Below are 21,782 nucleotides of genomic sequence, written 5' to 3'. Positions count from 1 at the left end.
GTGAAGGCTACACGCCCGTGGGAACGCTTGGCGGTGGATTTCAAGGGCCCTTTGCCGGTGTCGAGCGGCTCTCGCTAGCTGCTCACTATCGTTGATGAGTACTCACGATTCCCCTTTGCTTATATGTGCGCGGACATGACTGCTGCCACGGTGATGCGATGCTTACAGAACTTGTTCTCAATGTTCGGTTACCCGGCCTATGTCCATACCGACCGGGGTGCAGTCTTCTTGTCTCAGGAGGTGCGCGGCTATCTGCTCCAAAACAACATTGCGTCTAGTTACACCACGCCGTACAGACCCCAGGCTAATGGGCAGATCGAACGCTTCAACGGGATTATCTGGAGGGCCGTCATGCTCCATCTCCGGACCCACGGCCGGGGCCTCGATAAATGGGCTTGGTCGCTACCTGCGGCGTTGAACTCAATCCGGGCACTCCTGAGTACGGCAACTAACCAAACTCCCCACGAGCGACTTTTCCACCACCCCAGGAGCTCGGGGTGTATACGGTCTTTGCCCAGTTGGCTCGCTGGGCCCGGGCCGGCCTACCTTAAACGGGCGGTTCGCGCGAGCAAGTACGACCCCCTTGTGGACAAAGTGCAGATTCTCCAGGCTAATCCTGAGCATGCTCGTGTGATGACGTCTGATGGTCGTGAGACTACTGTCTCCGTTCGTCATCTTGCCCCTTGCGGGGTCGACGACCTTAGTAGGGAATCGGACGAACCGGTCGAACCCATCTATGAGACTATGGCCTCTCCCGACGCTCCCATCGCCGACAGTCCACCGACCCTCCCCCCGTCGAGACTGCCCGGGTCCGACGACTTGGCGTTACCCCCTTCATCACCCGACCCTGTTGACGCCTCTGACACCGGGGATACAGGGTTGCGAGATGCCGTACCCGGGGAATTTCGAACGCGTGCTGGCAGAGAAATTCGCCGCCCGGCCCGATACGGTTGGGCCGATTGATACTCCGCGCCCTATTCATGCTGACGCTCACTCGCTTTTAGCCACGCGGCCGTATAATTCTGACGGGGGGGGGGGGGTGAATGTAGTGAAATCGTATCCGTACTGAACCCGGGTGGGGATGCTCGCTGCTCGCTGTCATTGTTGTCACCGCTAGGGGCGTGACTATAAGACCCGTTGCTGTGTCAGTGCTCCGAGACTTCTCCCTTGTGACATGTTACATCGGTAGCCTCGTTAATGGTACGCCTTTATAGAATATCTAGCTTGCTTGCATTGACTGATATGAATGGCTTTATGAGATGTCGCATCGTATGCTTATTGTGTATTTCTACTTACAGGAATGATGTGATGATCTAAATGCAATTAAACCAAACCGTTGGACTAAAGTTGTGTGGACCTGAATGGTTTTCCACAACACTACATAAAACAGAAAAAACAAACGGACACATAAAACAATAAAGGGAGGAGGAGACAAGATGGGGAGCGAGAGGGAAGCATACAAGTACAACAGTAGAGAACAGGGACATCGGGAGATCTGTGGGAGGGAGAGGGCTTGGGGGGAGGAGGCATGGGAAGGGGTGGGGGGTGGGAGAGGTATAAAACACATGGACACTGACTGCTAGGACTTCCAGGAAAGGAGTCGGTATTTCAAAAAACTGGATCTGGGGTGAATTAACGGGGGTAGAAAAGATCAAGGTTTTGGATCGGGGGAAGATAAGAGATGGTGGGAGACAGTAGAGAACAGGGACATTGGGAGATCTGTGGAAGGGAGGGGGGAGGGAGAGGGAAGGGGTACACGGTATAAAACAAACGAACACAACTAGGAATTTCAGGAATGAAGTCGGAGATTGAAAGAGGTGGATTTGGGGTGTATTAACAGGGGTAGAAATGATCAAGGTTTTGGATGGGGGAAGATAAGAGATGGTGGTGAACAGCTGTTTTAAGGACATGGAGGGTCGGTTGCATTCAACTTTTGCTCGATACAAAATATATTTGGTTGAGCGTCTGAATTGTTTGGCACAATTTAGACTTTTTCACCTCCTGAACTCTCATACAACTGAGCTGAAACTTCCTGTACCTTGACCAATTGGCTATAACGAACAAGCTTCATAAACACCATTGGCCAAAGGCAGACACCTGTCTTGGTAAAAGAGCAAGTATCCAATTTTTCCATTATACAAACATTATGGCAAAATGCCTGTTATGGGATAACGATCATAAACTTGCCAACTTTTCTGGATGACAACAATAGGTTTCATGCAAATTGAGTAAAAGTTGAACAGTGTATGCCCACTTTAGGAGTTGTCAACGTTGACGACTCCAAAATGATTTTTGACTTCTTTCATCATTTGGAATTTTATCCTGGGGCCTGTACAAAAATATAAAATAGACATAGATGCATAAGCTAGTCAGCATAAGTGAATCATCCAATGGTGCCGAAAGAAAATGGCCGGTATCCACAGTGTGGCAAGCTGAGGATTGGACACCCATCAGATATGAACTGAATATGAACTATGGTACATTTATTCCTACATAGGGAGAGCTATGGAAGATGGGTTTCTGTATTATGGCTATTTAAAGCCAAAAAAATTAAAAATTGGAGATAATAAATGCTTTCATAAAACGATATATTTGCATAATAATGAATATTGCCATGCTTTGTGCAATACTTCAGTGTGGGAGTCAGACCAAGATCTTACACTTTGCTTTACACCAAAGTATGACATTAGCACGCCATGACAAGGCCACTTATAAGCCGATGTCACAGTAACAAGGAATAATAAGGAAATTAGACACAGAAGGCCATTCCGGCCATTGTGTCCGCGCCACACCAACAGCAGATTAAATAAATCCGTCAAAACGACGTGATTTCATTCGGGGAATGAGGGTTCGAGTGGGGATGAGAAAAGTGTGGCAAGCTCATTGATATCACAAGGACATTAGAAAAAATTGGGGAAATTGTTTGTTTTATTCGATTTCCTTTTGGGAGAGGGGTTGTTGGAAGGCGGTTTTCGGGTGAAGTATACACATCGCCGACCACACACTATCCCTTGACGAGACCCTCTCGCAGACATCATACTCAGCACAGATGTACACACTCACCCATCCATACTCAAGTTACCTGCCTAATCCCTATACCCCTCTATCCCCAGTGCTTCTCGCAGTTCTAGGTACCTATCTAATTTAAATTTCAAACTTCTGTACTGTGTCTGCTGCCACCTTTCCAGGGAGACAATTCCATGCATTAACAAATTTGAGTGAAAGACCTGTTTCCTTCAACTGCTCCTCATAGCTAGGCCAGGAATTAATCCAGTAGCCCTACGCTGAATCCTCTCTTTGGCAGCTATATGTCCTTCCTATGATGTGGTGACCAAAACTACACAGAATATTCTTGATGAGGCCACACTAAATTCCTATACAGTGTTAACACTGCTTCTTTTGATTTATAATTTATTCCCTATGAATACAACATCAAACCCTATTTGCTTCACCTACAACTGCCTGGCATTGTCCTGTCTGCTTATCTCCCATATCTATTACCAACCCCCCAGATCCTTCTCCCATGTGTTACGGGGGTCCCGTCCCCCCCTTACCCCTGGTCTCGGTGGACCTCCGAACCCCGAGAGGGTCCCCGGCAGAAAGATGTGTTAACCTTGGTTGAAACCCAGCAAATAATGTCCCTCAATGGAACCAGCAAATGAAACAGTCGAATCAATAATGCCACCACACCAGGTTATAAACAAACCATAATATATTATAAATCACACCCAAAGAGCCATACAACAATGGGGGCAATCACCGCTACTTTCAAATATTACGATAATATCCTTGTCAAGCCCCTTAACCCCACACTCACGGCACCTCCCCCAATGTCTCTGCACCCCTCCAAGGCGAAGTCCCAATGTCTCTGTGCGCTCCCGCGATCGGGGAGTCAAGGCCCGATGGTCAATTGAGGCGTAGACGAGTGAGACGACCCCGAGGTCACATGCTCAGCCCCCAGCAACACAGCGGTGGAGAGGAACCTCACAAAGACGCGCTCCGACGTACACGTTGCGGTTCAACCCGCGAGCCTCCGTATAATTCTCACGTGCCCCTTTCTGGCACAGCTGTCCCCAGCAAACCACCAGGGAATAATGCCCAGCCGACACGACAAAAGCCTGTCCACTGCAGGTTGCTCGCGTGGCGAAGATGGCGGACGGCTTTCGCTCCAACCCGGACTTTGAGACCCGGATCCTCCGGAACCTCAATGAGAATACCCGACGACACAGGCTCCACACACTCCGGCGATATTTCTCATCGCCCGAACTTCCCTTCAAGGATGCAAAGTTCACTCGCACTGTACGTCGAACGCTCGGGCCGGAGCTTCAACAAACACGTCTCTTTTCGATGTCCTCCCGCCTCTTTTTCCTCGCTCCACCTCTTCCGGACACGATCCGGATTTCCGGCCACATTTTACCAGGAGCGCTTTTAAATCTTTTAACCACAACAACCCTTTCCCTTAAGTCACAATAAGCATAATATCTAGAACCAACAATGATAACAACAACCATAATGAGGGCCTAATCCGTAACACGTGACATTGATGTGACATGCTCCCTTGTATCATGTGATCTCTATTCTCATTATTCTCACCCATCTCCAGCACCTTACATTTCTTTATGTTAAATTGCTTCTGCCAAGTTGGGTTCAATTCCCAATCTAGGCATGTAATTTTCCCACATATATCAATTGATTATTTACAATCTTGTTCATTCATATATTGGTATTCTATTGGTCTCCCACTTGTCCCATTGACCTTCTGTGTTTTTGTTGGCATTTTATACTGGTCCAGTATTCCACTTTCCTTCTTGAAACCAGTAGATTTTACTGGTCTAATTTCCAAATAGGTTTTTTAAATGGGACTTGTCCTACTGCTTTTATATGGGATTTTAGACCTGGGCACCTAGACATCTTCCCACTCACGCACTGGCGTCACTAGGGGGTGTGGCGTGTGTGGACCGCACCTGGTGACACTATCAGAGGGGGTGACACCAAATTTTTGCAGTGTCAAGGCTTTCCGATCTTGCGATATTATCAATTGTAAGTGAGTTGGCGAAAGGCATTGATTTCGATGAAGTGATTCACAAGTTCGCAGCTTTGAAGGCCAGGAAAGGAAAGTTCTGAATTAGTCGAGATGTTCACCAAGTGCTGAAATGCTTGTGTATTAATTGTTCCTGTTTATTTTTATAGTATTATTTCATTTATGAGTATATTTCCATATGCATTTGTCTACAAGTTCTACATTATTTGGGCCGTTAATGATGCAAACCTAATCCATTAATGTATCTCATGTAACAATAAAGTTTAACGTTAAAATCAACATAATTTTGATGTAGTTCTTAAACATTTTTACTTCGAATTCTCTTGTTTTCTTATCGAATTTTCACTTTAACCACATGAAACGATGTAAATTTAAATACATTTAGGCTGTGCGCATAATATTGTAATTTAAAGGTGTAATTTTAATTTTGCTAGTTGCTTATGTCACTACAATTGTCATTACATTCAGTGATATACGGGAATTACGATTTACGAGTAACATTAGTACAACAAACTTTACTAAGGATTCTGTATGGTCTGGTACGGGAGGAGGTCCATGTAGTCAGGTTCACTATGTTTTTTCGTTCAAATTTTTTGGAGATTAGCAAAACTATACATTTCTGGAATACTCAGAGCATGAGGAATCCAAAAATTAATGTTTGCATTTGCATAGACACCTTTGCGAAAATGACACTCAGGACAGTGATGAAGATCTGTAAAAGCATATTCCTGAACGGTGTAGACCTAGTAGATCCTGTGTGTAGGACTTATAGTTCAATCTGATACTAACAAGGCTGCTTTCTTGCTTTATAAACCCATACCTATAACTTCAAAGGACTTGCAATATCATGTATTATGTAATACAGTTATATCACAAATATAAAGACAATGGTTTTCAATTACCTTTGTTCGTTGCTTTTTTATAATCCCGAGCACTATTTTGAGGCCTTTATTGGATTCATTGACCCAGAAAACATAGGATTAGCATATTTAATTAAGTTTCTAGATTGACTAGAAGCCGAGATAGCGCAAAATATGCCATGACACCATGAGTTACCGCACTGGGTGACACCAACCCGAGTGACGCCACTGCTGACTCACGGCAACTCTTTCCTTCCTATCACTAATCCAGTTTCCAATCCAGTTAGCTACCCAACCAGTATCTACATGCACGTCACTAATGATTAATTTCCATAACCTTCTTTGGAGCTTCTTTGAAGTTCACTTGATCATGGTTAAAAAGCTCGTCTTGTAAATTGATGCACTTTCACTTATGGGCAGCAATAAAGATGAAGACAAAGCCAGTGCTCACAGTAGTTGAAACAACTCTTCTGTATCAGGACTCTTTTCAGTACATGTTAAAAGCACAACACGTTGCCAGACACACAATGTCCACTGCATTTCCCCCCAATGGCAATTGCAGTGCCACTCATCGCCTAATTCGCCACTCTGATTGCCTTTTGCCCACAATTCCTTCACTCGTTCAATCAATCCTTTTCAGGGAGTTTGGCACCTCAATAATTTACTTTTCTGGCTGGGGTTGTGAATGAACACTGAATTTATACTTGCTTTCGTGAATGCACAACTGACTATCGGGGCCTGGTCAACGTATTCATAATTGAATAAATGTCAGGATGTCATGTTCTCTTTTAATCTCCTATCCAATGCCTCACACTCAGCAGTTTTAACTAAAGGAGAAATAAATCACATTTGGTAAAATCACAATAAATGACAATCTGTCCAGCAGATGCTTAATTCGACTGGAATTCAATTGGGAATTCAGTTTGCTAGTTGTGTCATTACCATGGTGCTATATGCCACTGATGCAGTAGATTATAACAGGAATTAACTTGAAAATGGTACCAACAGGCCTGGCAGAATTGTGGAGAGGTATGCACACTCACCTCTGGGGTGTCTAGCCTCGGTTAGAATCTCGGCCCAGCTATAAACTGCCATCCTGGTGTTTGACAGGCAAGCTGGTTCATAAATGTGTATCCTATCCCTCGGATGGATATTAAATACCGGGCATCCCATCTGAAATTCAAGCATTTCTGCCCTGACTTCCTGAGCGGCGATCCGACCAGGATTGTCGCCTCGTAACTGCTTCTGCAACACCAATGCTCTGTATGAAGACGATGCCACCATATCATCTCCAACTATTTTTGGAAAGATACTCTTTGGATATTCAAATTTCAAAGCCACCTTAAACATTTCCTGAAATGACAGTGATAGCAATATTTAAAAAGTTTTCTTCTAGCAATTTACCATGTTTAGTAAATGGTGCTAGAGAATGAGTAAAGTTCTTTTATTCCAAAAGTATATTAATTGCATCCATTTCCAACATAATAATATGCAGCTGCAGATTCCTGATAATTACAAGTGCTTTCTTTCATTAGACTGCAGAAAAATTTCCAGTGCCAACTTCCGTTTTGGGCCTACATAATTGCAGCGCAATTCGATTCATTACCGCTGTGTTTCTAATGCGTTCTTCCATCAAATAACTGCTTCCGCACATCAAGGAAGACCTAGGTATTTGAGCAATGACAGGTGGGCAGAGCGAGAGCCCTCTTTAACGGATTTCTTCAGTGCTTCTTGGTGTTCTTCACTCATGATCGCATCTATGTGGCACACAATTACCGAGGTAATTCAAGCAAGAATTTATGTTCCTGCTTGCAATTGGTGCTTCTGCAAATTCGAATACAGTGAATAGTGGGAGAAAGGGAAGAGGCAATGGTGGATAAGATATCTCTACTGAATATAACCAAGACATCATCACCTTAATGTGGCATTCACGTGGTTTGTCTATCGGTGGCTTACTGTCTTAGGAAGATGACTAATGCTTAAACAAGCAAGGCCTCGTGCAGAGCACGATACTTGCAAAATTAACCCCTCCCCCCCCTGAAGAAAAAGTTGCCATGGATATATCAACTTGTCTATTCCATCAAGATTAAAAGTAACGATCTTAATCAATGCTCAGGTTAATCAGAGGGGAAGTGACGATTTTTCAGATGAAAAATCATGATTTTAGAAGTTTGACCTTGAATTGACCTTTGACCTTTTGACCTTAAAATAGTTGCTTTCCCAATTCAGTGAGGCACTATGCAATTGCCATTTCATTTTCATGTTAACAGGATGAAAATTGACAATTTTTCAGATAAAAATTGATTTTAGAAGTTTGACTTTGAATTGACCTTTGACCTTTTGACCTCAAAAATAGTTGTCTTCCCAATTCAGTGAGGCACTATGCAATTGCTGTTTAATTTTTAAATCAATCCGATGAAAATGGACGATATTTCAGATGATAATGAATTTAGAAGTTTGACCTTGAGTAGACCTTTGACCTTTTGACTTCAAAAATACAGATCCAGATAGTTGTATTGCCATATGTCACATCCATGAATATCGCTGCATGACATTGGAATTCTTTGAATACGAGTGCTCTCAAATAAAATAAGAATTTAACAAAAAAAGAAAAGCAGACATATAAAAATCATGATTTATGGTTTAAAAGTCGGACCATAGTAGGATAAAAGCTATTCCTGAAACGGTTGGTGGATGTTTTAATACTGCGGTACCGACGGCCAGAACGTATGGTTCGAACACGCTAAACGCAGATAGTAATAATTGGTTTCCCAATTCACAGAGGCACTATGCAATTGCTGTTTAATTTTCAAGTCAATTGGATGAAAATGGACGACGTTTCAGCTGAAAATTTATGATTTTAAAAGTTTGACCTTGAGATGACCTTTGACCTTTTGACTTAAAAAATAGTTGGTTTCCCAATTCAGTGACTCGATAGGCAAATACAGTTCAACTTTCAAGTCAATCGGATGAAAAATGACGATTTTAGAAATCTGACCTCAAGATGACCTTTGACCTCAAAATCAATAGGCTTAGAGGTTGGGACTACCTCTACAACTTTGTAAAGTTTCATCACAATTGGTTTGGAATTGTGACCTGAGGCGATTGACATACAGACAGACAGACAGACAGACTAACGCACAAGACCAACCAATATACTGTACTTGAGAAATGTTCGATTTTGCAAGTAACAAACAGCCACAGCTGCCAACTTAACATTCAATCTTTCGAATGATGCACCACACATGGGAAAGGCCCAGCAACTAATGAAACTCTCGCCTTCGGTATGTTTTCAAGGTGAGGTATGAATTGTTTGCTCGGCCTTTATATTTCCCCAATGTTGGTGCTGATTGATACAACCTGTTGCACATGTTGAACTGTTATAGTTTGCCCTTCTTCGTCATTCTTCAGTTTAATTTATCATTACAGCTGACAAACACGTAAATCTGCGAGCCTGAGTGGCATACAATTTGTCTTCACCTGACTTTCATTGCCTATTCCATTGGTATTGTTTTTTGCTTCCCAATCCAATATCCTCAGGCGGTTATTGTTTCCCCAGAAACTGAATTTTTTGTCTTCAAACTTTGACATCAATGTGATTAGTCAGGCCTAACATTTGCAATTTGATTTTTGAGGGGGGTGGGGTTCATGTGCTGAGCATCTCAGGCTTCGGACAGCCTCCAGTAGACTTCAGTAGTATCAGCTCATGTCAGACAGCAGCTTACGGATGCCGGTCGTACATGCGACACTTGCTCCTTGGCTGGGCTCCTGGCAATTTTTTTTTTCATTGTGCCAACTTTTTGCTGAGTTCCTCCATTTTGCCAACGTGCTCATGCAGTTCTCTGGGAACTTCTGAGAGCTCTGGCTAATGGGCCAGCTTTCACCATTCTACTTTGACTGCAGTGCCAGCAGACATCACCTTTCTCTCTGACTTTTCACCATTTGCCCCACACTACCAAGTCATGCTTTCACCTTCAGGCTTCCCCATTCATCCCAAGTGATGTTCTACCGACCTGCGACTGTTGGCAAAGTGTTTGGCAGTGCCACAGCTACCTGCACTCGTTTTATCCTGCATAACATCCCTCCACGGCTGGTGCTGGTACTGCTCTGGCTACTTTAGTGGGTGTGTTCACCCCCAGGGTAACATGTAATAATAAATAAAATGAGAGAGTTCATAGAAAAAGATACCCCGTGTAGTGTTCAGGTGTGTACTTCAATTTGAATAAAATAATGACATTAAATTAAAAACGAGAGCAATGCGACTGTTGCCAATATGCCTCCGCATAGTCCTACAACGGGTAGATGCCCTCGTTCACTGTCCTAGAAATAAACAAGTTTGATTTAAATCCCTTCAGCTGTTTTCAAGTATCACATTTTCACCAGCCTAGATAGGTTTCACATCGTTCGGTGAAGCAGTTTCAGAGAAAGGATTTTTTTTAAATATCAGCTTTCAAGCAAATATGGCTACTATACCACATGACATATGACCTCAAAAAATGTACACTCTGCATTTGTATGGGTAGGGGATCATGTTTGTGAAGTTTCGTGTTGATCGGATAAAGTCGTCTTTCTATCCAAGATGTCTGCCAAACCATGTGACCTACAACATCATCAATTTCAAACTACAGTATATGCAAAAATGGTGTTAGATATGTTAGATATTATTTGTTAAATTTTACATCAGTAGGGTAAGGCCGAAAAAAATATATTGCTGGTCTCTGGTCAGACCAAAGTTCCAGAATTGATGCGGCGATGTGGTTTTTTTCTTCTTCTTCTTCTTTTTTTTTGAAAAGCATGGATTGCACATATAAAGGTGTTGTTTTTTGTGCCCTCGTGCCTTGCGGTCCTCCTCATCTGCCGTGGCGCCATCGAGAGAGAAATTAAAGACAGCCAATGGGACTGATAGGCGTTTTTGTAAATAATGAACACAAGCTTAAGTTATTTTAAAATGTATTTATTCTGAAAATCATTAAGTTCTTCAAGCATATTATAGACTGCCATTTCGTTCTCGAGATCGCCTCACCGTACCGTCAAACATTCCAATGCATGCGCAAGTGGTCTAACAGGCCGATGGTCTCCCACGATCTCTTCTCCCAGTCCACCAGATTATCACAGAAACTTACAACTTCATGACAAACGAGAAAGGATCCAGGCCTAACTAACGAGACCACCCGCAGCTCTCTAGGCCTTCTGCTTGCTTCACACGAACCCGACAAAGAATGTCTTCGTTTCAATAAATTACAATATCCAGCCGATTGTATCCATGACGTCACGGCACACAAAACTACTCATATCTTTGGAACGGCTTGTTGGATGTGGACAAACTAAACGTAGTTTTGTAGGGGAGAACCGTGCGCGATCGTCGATACCAATGGCGACCCTCACAGACACGTATTTCCAGAGAGAGCGCGCCGGACCGGCAACAACAGGCGCGCGCAGTTCTTGGTACCGTTGGAAATTTGAAAAAAAATAAAAAAATGTTCATGCGCAGGATCAAAATCGATGCGCGCGCTGACCAGAGACCGGAAATATATTTTTCTCGGCCTAAGCGGTTTCAGAGATGTACTTATTTTAAAATTTCCTTCAATCCAATATGGCTGCCACACCATGTGACCAACTATGTTTTTGTGATCATCTTTTAATCGCCATCCCTAGTCAATAACACACTTAAGGTTTCGAGTCCTTCGATTTGGTGGTTTGGGAGAAGATGTTTTTTTAAGGTTTTAGGTTCAATCCAAATTGGCTGCCAAACCATGTGACCTATGATGTCATAAATTTGATATTTCAATACAAATGGGTTATAGATCATGTGAATGCAATTTCAGATTTTTACGATAAGGAATTAGATTAAAACATTTTTGGCTGGTATACCACTTCACGTATGATGTCATCATTATCATGCTTTCGTTCCCCATTGGGAGTACTTGACAATGTGCCGAAGTTTCATATTTTTCTATTCAGCGGTTTCTGAGAAATATTTTTTCATTATTTGCGTTAATCCAAGCTGGCTGCCATACCACATGACCTATGACGTCACAATTATCATAAAAACATTCTGCATTGGTGTCACTCCTACCCTGAAAGTTTCGTCTCAATCGGACATATGTTTGCTGAGAAAAACGAGGTTTAGCCTGCACGGACGGAAACGTACAGATGGACAACCCCAAAATATAATTCCCCAAGTACTGCAAAACTGGAGGTTCTTGGAAGTGACAAGAAAGCAATTTGTGTTCCACAGTGTTTAAGTATATAATTCAATAAAAATAAAATAAAGATTGTAAAAGTCGTATAAATAAAAAATTTCCAGAATTTACCACCATTTTACAAGTTTTTGCAGTGTCTATTGCACCAACATATCTAACACGTTACATTAGTTCTTCATGCCTGTTTGTGTCATTTATAACATGCTTTAAACCAGTAAGGTTCCTGTTTGGAATAATTGTACACCGCACCTTTCCTATGCCGTCTCCAGGCATTGCAAATCGTCATTGCCGGGCACCGAAGGGGGCTCGGCAGTGACGCACGCTGAAAGACAGTACTCAGTTTTCACTCTCGTTGTTTGTTTTCTTGCTTTCTTGTTTGTTTGTTTGTTTGTCCGGACGATATCTCAGCCATCCTTTGAGCTAGGAAGCTGAAATTTCGGCACAATAGTGAGCAAGTCCTTTGTCAAAAACGGTATTTTTTGTTTTTTGATTAATCAATAAATTGAGGAGTTATTTAGTTATTAGCGATTAATTAAGTACTTATTTAATTAATCAAATTTCCTTTCTCTTCTGACCATTAACTCAGGCACCTTTTGAGTTAGGAAGCTGATATTTGGACATGCCAATGACCAGGTGATTTGGCTGCAAAGGATATTTTTGATTTATTAATTAATCAATTAATCGATTAATTATTTAATTATTCGATTAATGACTAAAATGTTTTGTTTTTTTTCAGTTACAGATTCTGATGAAATGGTGGTGGTTCATGTGTTCTCTGACCAAATTGATTAATAATTTAATTTTCTAATGATTATTATTTATTTATTTTCATTATTAATCATTTATTTATTTTCTTTCTCATTTGGCCAATATCTCAGGCACCTTTTGAGCTCGGAAGCTAATATTTGGACATGAGTGACCAAGTGATGTGGCTATCAAGAATATTTTTGATTTATTGATTAATCAATTAATCGATTAATTATTGAATTATTCGATTAAGTACTAAAAAATTTTTTTTTTTTTTCACTTACAGATTCTGATGAAATGGTGGTGGTTTATGTGTTCTGTGACCGAATTGATTAATAATTTAATTTTTTAATGATTATTATTTTATTTTTTTCATTATTAATCATTTATTTATTTTCTTTCTCATTTGGCCAATATCTCAGGCACCTTTTGAGCTGGGAAGCTAATATTTGGACATGGCAGTGACCAAGTGATGTGGCTATCAAGGATATTTTTGATTTATTGATTAATCATTTAATCGATTAATTATTTATTGGTGAATCAATTAATTATTTAATTTTTTATTAATGACTTATTTAATTAAATTCCTAAAAGATACATCTTCGGATGAAGCACGAGTGGTTTAGTTATGCTATTAGCCAATTGATTAAGAAAATAATTTGTGATAATCTTTTATTGATTTTAATTATACAATTAATCAATGAATTAGCGTGCACCTCTCCCTCCCAAAGCAGCCTCCATGAGCTGCACTGTGGTATTGCCGGGCACCGGAGGCGCCCCGGCAATGCCGCGCTGTAGGATATTTAATTATTTGGCAAGGGGGCGGTGTACTTTGAATGTATGTGTACTTGTTTTCAATTTTGTTTGACTGCATAGACAGAACGAGAGAATTTTTTTATCTCATTCCTCTCTGCGCATGTGCGATCCAGATAAATTCAGAGAAAGTACTGTAAAACGGCAGGTTTGTTTTCCGATTCGTGTTCAAAATATAACAATCAATTTGAATAAGCTGTTCCTCAATCAAACTTTAAACTGACAATCATAAACTGAATAAACTGATAAGACAGACGGATGGACAGATGGACATGACCCAATTGCTTATAACCCTGCTTTTCGCTTTGCGTGCGCGGAGTAATTACAACATGTGGGAAAATGAGGGAACCAGATTCGTGTGGCACATGGCCTTCTGTTATATCCTATATCTGTTATAATTGGCCCACACATGTGCATTCACAAAGGACGTATACAGACGCCCGTCTCCCGGCTGTACAACACATGGATTGCACTTTCAAATTTAGAGCAACGTGCGATCTTTGGGAATTTCAAACAGAAAACCAACAAAAAGAAGATCGAGAGCTGGGAGACAAAATAAAAAACTAACCTTGTCAGTGATCACCAGTCTCAATCAATTCTGGAATAAGACGATGACTCAAAGTACTTAAACAGTTCATGTTTCTTACAAATTTGAAGGCATTCTATATTTGGGAAGGCTAAACCAACCCAAAGAGGAAGAAAATCACCAGCCAATAGACTCAGTGTAATGTCGGAAAGGAAAGAAAACTTTCAGCAGTGGCAGCAGCACAACGCATTGGACTTTTTAAACAGCAATGTAATACTTCCTTAAACAGGCAAAATGATGGTCGCTCAGTAATCCAGAATCGACTGGAATTCTGAAATGCAGTCATTGAGAAAACAAGAAGAAAAATACATAAAATGTCAGAGCCCCCGTGGTTTTAGTAATTTTGCTGTATGGAGTTAAAGGCCGTCAGTCAGCCATCTTTGGTCAGATTACAAAACAAAATCTTCGACATATGTAAAATCTCATAGATTGTCTTTGTGAAAAGAGTTAACAAGATCGGTCAATGAATGTCCTAGAAATGGTTGAGGAAGTGTTCAACATCGGGGTTTTGCAACGATAATGGCCGCCAGTCGGCCATCTTTGATCGCATCACGAAATACTAGATGGTATTCATAGAATACTTACCCTGCGCAGTCAACTTGGTGTGAGCCAACTCTTCTATTTTTGAACGTTTCTTTTTTTTTGATCCAATATGGCTGCCAGACCACGTGAGCGATGACATCATCAATTTATATTCTCTAAGTAATTGTTGCATAGATCACAGGGGCGGATCCAGAAATTAAAAGACGGGAACGGGGGGTGCATGAAACTATAGTGCTGGGGGGAGGGATAAAGGGGGGTCTGGGGGTCCTCCCCCAGGCAATTTTAAAAATTTAATCGTCAGAAACGGCATTTTGTGCGTTCTTGGAAGTTTCTGCAGTTCCTTGTGATGTTCCCTAGTCCAACAGTTCAACAGATTCGCACCGCCTGCACCCTCATCCTGGATCGAAGGGGGGGTGGGGGGGGGGGGGTGCGCACCCCCTACACCCCCCCCCTGGATCCGCCCCTGCTCAATAAATTTCAAACTGATCAGACTAAGGGTTATCCCTGTCGAATTTTGACGTCATAATTATGGCAACAATGACGTCATCGTTAACAATACCTATTCCCCATATGGAGTTATTTACAATGAGCCGTGTTTCAATTTTTCCATGATTTTTCCATGCTGATGATAGTGTTCTACGTCAAAGATTCCTGCTGAAAGAGACCAAGCAATTGACAAGCTAGAATATTGTATTCGGAATGTTAATAACTGGACGACTATCAACTTACGGTAAGACTGAAGTTAGACATTTTCCCTTGCGCACATCAGCAGGTCACGGAATTTCACACATCGTTGCTGGTGCTTTCCAAGTGAAACCGACTGCAGCTGCTCAGGAGTTTGAAGCAATATTTGACAGTGATCTTCCAATGTCACATGTAAACACTACCTGCCGGAATGCTTCATTTGCACTGCTCAGGATTGGACAAAATATGCAAATACCTCGACAAGAGCACAACAGAAACACTTGTCCATGGTTTTGCATCTCCATTTCTTCATAATTGTAAGAGTATCCTTTATGGACTCCCAGGTAAAGATACAACAGAATTATGAATAAACTAGCTGAGGTACCCGGCTTCGCCCGGGTTGAATAAGAATAATACAAATATATGATGAAAAGAACATATATATTTTAGAGCAATATCACAGAGGGGGAGGGGGAGGGGGAGGAGGAGATGTGCATGGAAGAAGTTTCAGGAACTGAGTGGCGTGCTGATGATGAGGAGGAGTGTCGTTGAAGCTGAAGGGAAAGGTGTATGCTGCATGTGTGAGAAGTGCTATGATTTATGGGAGCGAGACATGAGTAATGAACGTAGAGCAGCAACGAAGGTTGGAAAGGGTGGAAATGCTAATGGTTCGACGGATGTGCGGAGTATCGTTGAGAGAGAGGAAGACAAATGATGAATTGCGAAAGATGATGGGAATAGAGCCTGTGATTGATGCTGTGAAGAGGAACAGGTTGAGATGGTTTGGTCATGTATTGAGGAAGGATGAAAGTGACTGGTTGAGAAGAGTGATGGAAATGAATGTAGAAGGGAAGTAGAAGACGGGGAAGACCGAGAAAGACTTGGCTAAAGATGGTGGAAGAAGAAATGCGGGCAAGGGGGTTAACAAGGAGAGATGCAGAAAATAGGGCAAAATGGAGAAGATTGTCATGGGGACCGCAAGGCTAACCCCCGCTCTAGCAGGGAAAATGGCCTTTAAAATGCATGTTGTTGTTGTTGTATCACAGTACATTTCCTACATGACGTTTTGTCAATTTTCAATTTCTCAAAACCTCTTGGTATACAACATTTCTGGTTTTCTTACTTGGTGCCAAGACATAAAGATTGCTTGGTTTTCCAACCCTCGAGCAGCCCACGTACAGCTGGCCATGGGAAGTACCTGGCATTGCCGGGCGGGGGAAGGGAGAGGAGGAGGATGGGGAGGGGAGGGGAACGGGGGAGGAGGGGAGGAGAGGGTGGGGAGGGGAGAAGAGGGGGGGAGGGGAGAAGAGGGGGGGAGGGGAGAAGAGGGGGGGGGAGGGGAGAAGAGGGGGGGAGGGGAGAAGAGGAGGGAGGGGGAGGAGAGGGGAGAAGAGGCGGGAGGGGAGGAGGAGGGGGAGGGGGGAGGAGGAGAGGGGAGGGGGAGGCGGGAGGGGAGGGGGAGGCAGGAGGGGAGGAGGAGGGGGAGGGGGGAGGAGGAGAGGGGGAAGGGGGAGGGGGAGGGGGGAGGGGGGAGGGAGGAGTGGAGGGGGAGGGGGGAGGTGAGAGGGAGGGGGAGGGGGGGGTGAGGGGGGGAGGGGAGGGGGAGGGGGGATGAGGGGGGAGGGGGGAAGGGGGAGGGGGAGGGGGGAGGGGGGAGGGGGAGGGGGAGATGAGGGGGAGGGGGGAGGGGTAGGGGGGAGGTGAGGGGGAGGGGAGGAGTGGGGAGAGGGGAGTGGGGTGGAGGGGAGTGGGGGGGAGGGAGTGGGGGGGAGGGGAGGGGGGTGGGGGGGAGGGGAGGAGTGGGGGGGGAGGGGAGGAGTGGGGGGGAGGGGAGAAGAGGGGGGAGGGGAGAAGAGGGGGGAGGGGAGAAGAGGAGGGAGGGGAGAAGAGGAGGGAGGGAGGGGAGAAGAGGAGGGAGGGGGGAGGCGAGGGGAGGGGGAGAGGGGAACGGCTAGCTTGGCAAGCGATAGCAGGATTTTTACTTTTATTTTTACCTCAATGAAGGCTATATATATAGTCCGTGCTTAGAGCCTTCAAGTTCAACATAAAGTTTTTTGATGAAAAATAATGCAGATGTATAACAATCCACCAATGCAAGTTCAGAAATGAATGCAGATCCTATACTTTGCGATACAAACGCAATTCCCGCCATTTCCACTCACGATCAAGGCCTCCAGAGTGATCGCGCCTCTTCTTCCTCCTTCAACTTCGTCTCACTTCTTTCACTCAAAATGCACGAAATTCTGCCGCATGAAATTATGTAGAGGCCTCGTCGGGGGGATATTAGGTAGATAAGGAAGGCATTGTAACAGAAGAATCAAAATAAACGTAGAAGTACAAAAGGAAATTGGAGCTATTCTGGACCCACAGCCAAACCCGACAAACCATTGCAATACACCCCGAACGTCTAAGCCGCCACAAACTACACCATGGAATTGCAGCTGGCGCTGTTTTTTTAAACCATTGATATTAAAATAAAACGTAGCCTAAAACCACCGGGATTTTATGCTGATTCCGAATCTGTGTCCAAAACTTTTCTCCGATGTGTAGTTCTTGAGTTATAAGCGGACATCCAGACAGACAGACACTCCTCCTTTATATATAGAGATTAGAATACTGCAGCCCGTCTTGTTTCTCTATTCAAAAAGCATAGTCATATTAATCTTATGGTAACATCTCTCCATGGATTCCCAATAGAAAAACGCATCGATTTTAAAATTCTCCTCCTCACATTTAGGTTCCAAGACAAAATGGCACCATCTTACCTAACTCATCGAAATAATTTATACACTTCAGCAAAAACTCTTGCATCGCCATCCCAAAGGCTTCTTCAGATTACCTCCACCCGATCAAAATCATGTGGTGAACGATCATTTTCACATATTGCACTCAAATTGTGGAACTCATTCCCACAGACTATTACAGTCATATTACCACTGGAGAGATACATTCAAGACTCAAATTGAAAGCATCATTTGTTTAAGATTGCATACATGATGTATATTATGTATTTCAGTAAACTGCATTTTTTTGTGCAGTACTTGCTTTTATGTAAAGCGCATGGAGATATTTTATCAAATATTTTACTGACTTGGGTTGGGGGTACATATGTATCCATGTGCATTTGCCACACATGGGGGCATATGTGCCTCCTCTGGCCCAACTTAGCTGACCATATCGAGGTTGAAGGGCCGAAAAGGGATAATGCGAAGGATTTCGACTGAAGACTCCCTCAGTGGGGTACACTTTTGGCCAGGTGTGTTTGGAAATTGCATATATATATAAAACAAAGACCCACCCACATCTCTCACATGTGAATGGAGGGAATAACCAATGAGCTCTCACCTAATCAATTTCCCGAGGTGGCTAGGATTATGCAATATATAACTGCTATATATAACTATTTATAACTCCCATGCTCTTCTAGCCGACGAAGCTGCATACCTGCAACCATGAAGGCTACACAAAGTAAGCTGTTTGCTGTTTCAAACTTTTCCCAGAGTCCATCCACAGCTGTAACGACATTTACACATAGTACACGCAAGAGAAACCCAATGTTACACACCCCCTCCACTGCCACAATGGTTTCATCGCTTATTAGCGAGTCATCATCAACAACATAGACAGAAACGCGAACCATCGATGTTCCCAAGCATGTACCATGCGAAAACGTCAATCAGTCAACCTACAAATAAAACACAAAAAGCCACCCACATCTCTCACATGTGAATGTATATGTCACCCACATATGTATATGTATATGTACAGTGCCTTTAGAAAGTCTACACCAACTTTCAAAATTTTAACCTTTTGTTGCCTTATAACCTGGAATTAAAATGCTTTAAATGAGACTTTTCCACCTTTATTTACCAAACATTTCCACCAAAAATTTGGACTCCAAAAGCTGAGCGCAATTTGCCCTCAGCCGTTGTCGAACTCGCAACCCTAGAACACAAAATGTCCGCCGAGTCCGAATCCTACACTCCTGACACAAAATGTGGCGTTCCTGGCGATTAAAATATTTCCAAGGAACGGATAGCCGAACAAGCTGTTACTCCAAAGCGTTCAGTTCAATATGTGGTGGAGTTAATACACACGGGGGGGGGGGGAGGGGGGGTGTGGAGGGAAGGGGAGGACGAGGACGAGGATACTGAAGAGCGCTTACCTGAACGGATCCCACCGGCAGTCCTCAAACCTGCAGAAAATAACTCACACAAAACAGATTTAATATGTACAAAAAGAAAGGTTTTATTAAAAGAAATGCCGGCAACAAAGAAACGCACGATTAAATAATTTCCAAAATTGGGACGTCCCCACAAACAGTACCCAATCTTGGTTACTGATTGGACTTTGGTTGGGTGTGGGGAGAGCAAATAGGGGATAGAGTTGGAAGGGGGAGGTCGAGGCTTTGGGGGAAGGTGAGGACTTGGGGGTTGGGAATTGGGGAGAGCAATTATGGGACAGTGATGGGAGGGGGGGGGGGGTTGAGGCTTTGGGGGGAGGGGTGAGGACTTCCTGTGGGGAAAGGGGTGGGAGGGTTGAGGTGATGGGGTTTGATTGCTTGAGTGGGAAAGGCATTGACCGCTTAGGGTTGGGAGAGTGATGACTTGGATTTTAGGAGGGAGAGAGGGGAGAGAGTTGAGGACTTGGTGACCTTTCACATTGTGCAGATGTTCCGTGGGTACCCGTAGGCAATGCCGGGTACCCCAGCTCCTATTACATACAACTTACCTCTGACAGAACCCTGATACAAGTGTAAAATCTACCCTACTCGAGCACATAGACCATACTAAGCATATTGTACACCGCTCCTTTCCTATTCCATCTCCAATCATCGCCGGGCACCGAAAGGGGCATGGCTGGGCACCATGCGCTGAAAGGGATACTCAGTTTTCACTCTGTTTGCATATTTTGTTTTCTGTCTTGTTTGTTTGTTTGTCCGGGTGATATCTTAGCCATCCATCGAGTTAGGTAGCTGAAATCTGGGCACAATAATGAGCAAGAGATTTGGAAAGAAACGGTATATTATATTTTCTGATCAATCGATTATGCCTCGCGCTGGACGATATGTTATTTATTTATTTGACATGGGGGCGATGTACTTTGAATGTATCTGTACATGTTGTAATTTGGTTTGGGCAGAAATTTGCAATTTGGCTCAGGTGGCCACACGCAGCTTATCCCCTTGTGAAACACTGAACCACGACAATGAGAGACACTGTGGGATCTTCAACATACACCATCAAATGCTGGCAGATGCAGGTATTGATAGATATTGCTCCCATGCTGCCGATGGTGCACACATTGATATAGAGATAACAGTTTATATAGTGGGATTGCTAATCAAACTCAAACTAGACATCTCAAAGCAGGTATGCTAGCTCTTGGCTCATCTGTCACAACTATCAGCGCATACGATTAGGTATAAAAATGCAGTTTCTTTCTGAAATAGAAACGTTGAGGTATTCCAGATCCGCACCTTCTCTCCTGGATGTGTCTTTCAAGTTACGGATAGATATCTGGTGATCCAAGATTTTACTTTGTAGTGTCATTGCATCAGTTACACAACACCATCGTCATTTTACTCTCTATACTGCATCAATAATTACTTTAGTATACCAATTGCATTGCACCTGTATTTGTGATTTGCCACCGTCTGATCCAAACCATGCGCATCACGAATGCTCCATTGGCAAATACTCATCAAACTATGAAAGGTCGAAGCAATTTCCAAATTTCAAAAATTACCTTCAAAATGCCTTCAATGCATCAATTAGCTGAGACTTTCAACCCACGGTCCTCGACACAGTCCCCGTGAGTCGGTGAGTGATGAACGAGCAGGCTGTATGGGCGGATATTATTTGCTAATTCTATTATCCATGCACTAAAACCCTCGTGAATGGTTGTGCGTTACAGTCAGGCAGAGCGCAGCCGTCCAGGAAAGAAACGCAGACGCTGCTTGAATTTCTGACCACTGATCATCATCCAGACTCTCACATATCAGCAAAATTACTGCATCCCATCCTCAGCAACATTGATATCCCCGGAGAAGGAGCATTATTTTGTTTTAAGTGGTGATGCTTTACATTTGTGAATTGTAATACGAACAGGGTATATTTATAATGTTCAAGAAGGCAGTGAAACACCATGAAATGTCATCCTCGACCTTACCCAAACTACTTATTAATGCCATTTACTCATCCTAACCCAACCCTCGTCCCTGCAGGGTGTACTGTTTCCTCCACTCCTCTCTCTTCCCTCTCACTTTCAATAATTCCCTTGCTGATGTCCATCTTTTTACACGG

Source organism: Myxine glutinosa, chromosome 4 (assembly GCF_964187855.1).
Source record: "Myxine glutinosa chromosome 4, kmMyxGlut1.1, whole genome shotgun sequence".
Classification (NCBI taxonomy): domain Eukaryota; kingdom Metazoa; phylum Chordata; class Myxini; order Myxiniformes; family Myxinidae; genus Myxine; species Myxine glutinosa.
This window is presented reverse-complemented; position numbering follows the sequence as displayed.